The sequence below is a fragment of the Gavialis gangeticus genome, unplaced genomic scaffold (assembly GCF_001723915.1).
Source record: "Gavialis gangeticus isolate Ggan-Ray unplaced genomic scaffold, GavGan_comp1, whole genome shotgun sequence".
NCBI classification, from domain to species: domain Eukaryota; kingdom Metazoa; phylum Chordata; order Crocodylia; family Gavialidae; genus Gavialis; species Gavialis gangeticus.
In genome coordinates this window covers 50724883-50726454 of record NW_017729034.1, presented here as the reverse complement: position 1 = coordinate 50726454, position 1572 = coordinate 50724883, and the positions used below count along the sequence as shown (strand labels likewise).

The 1572-nt window shown below is 39.0% G+C and overlaps 1 protein-coding gene across 1 annotated transcript in view; it reads right to left on the bottom strand.

Annotated features, from left to right (window-relative positions):
- The window catches only part of ERO1B (endoplasmic reticulum oxidoreductase 1 beta), a 66402-nt gene that overhangs the window by 19302 nt on the left and 45528 nt on the right, over window positions 1–1572 (bottom strand). The gene's annotated exons all lie outside the window — the stretch shown is intronic.

Genomic DNA, 1572 nt, shown 5'->3' with positions numbered 1-1572 from the left:
GATTTAATAGCAGCCTTCAACTACTTAACGTGGGGTTCAAAAGAGGATGGAGCTAAACTGTTCTTAGTGGTGGCAGATGACAAAACAAGGAGCAGTGGTCTCAAGTTGGAGCAAGGGAAGTTTGATATTAATCAGAAATTCCTCACTAGGAGGGTAGTAAAACACTGGAACAGGTTACTTAGAGAGGTGGTGGTGGAATCTCCATCCCCGGAGGTTTTTAAGACTCAACTAGATAAAGCTTTGGCTGGGATGATCTAACTGGGGATGGTCCTGCTCTGAGCAGGGGGTTGGACTAGATGACCTCCTGAGGTCCCTCCCAACCTTAACTTTATGTGATTCAATGATTAAGTCTGTTGATTACTATAGCTTTTTAAAACTAGAAATGAGATTTATTTTTCCAAGAAAAAGCTAGTACTTTGGAATAAGACCATAGCACTCAGGATTTGCTTTAAGAACTTTTGTTTGTTACCTTTTATAATATAAGAATTATACCAGTAAAAAATAATTAAAAAAAAAGCAGAGAGAAAATTAAAATCTGAAGAGGCAAAATTATAGCTGTACTTGGAATTTGCAGAGTTCTCTATACAGAGGAGTGCATTAGAAGGAAAATACAGAAAAACATCTTTAAAAAGTAAAAAAAAAAAAATACTAGTTGATGACAATATACTGAACTTACTTATCCATTTACAAGGAGACTTAGAAGTGTTATTCATTCTGAGGACACTGACATATCCCAAACAAAATCAAAACATTAAAGACAAATCATTTCTATTCAGTCTTCCACATTATTCTAGTAAAAGGTTTTTTAAAGAACCAGCTATACCTATAGCTGGTCCAAAAAAAAAAAAAAATCTCAAAATTAGGCTTGGAATAGTAACGTTTGTTGCAGGAATGTTTTCTGTTACTAATTTAAGGTATTGGCAGGCATTTCTGTGTACCAGCATCCCACAGTCCTTGGCGTCAATAGCTGGTCCAGCAGCAAGCTGTCAGGGCACGGTGCTCCTTCCCATTTCCACAGATCAACTAATAGGCAAGACCAAGAAGGGCTCTCTCAGGGTGGCACAGCCAGCTCCCATGACCACACCCTCTACCTAGCATTCAGAAGGCGAGGGGGGCAGAAGCCACATGCTGCCACTGTGGCTGCTAAACCACAGACTCTCGTCTATGCTTTAACAACCATTAGAGAAGATCCACAGCTAGAAAACAGAGCAGAGCCAAGACCCCAATTCCTGCAAAGCAGGAAGCAGCAACTAGAGCTGTGCCCCACCCCACACAAAGCCAGTGAACAGGCCATTGATGTGGGGATGGCAGCAATGACCAAAAAAAGTTATTTATTCACAGAGCTGCCCACAATGACACCTAGATCTTTTTCTTGTGTTGTGTGATTACATTTAATTTAGAAATAAGCCATTGCTTACTGTAAAATGAATCTTAAAGCCCCCAAAACAGAGCACGCTGACACACTATATTAAAATCCCTTCTTTTCTTCCTCTTGCTTTTTGCATAATTTCTTAAGTTATTTTACAAATATTCTTATGGAGTAAGTCAGTAATGTATAATTCTCTTTTGCTT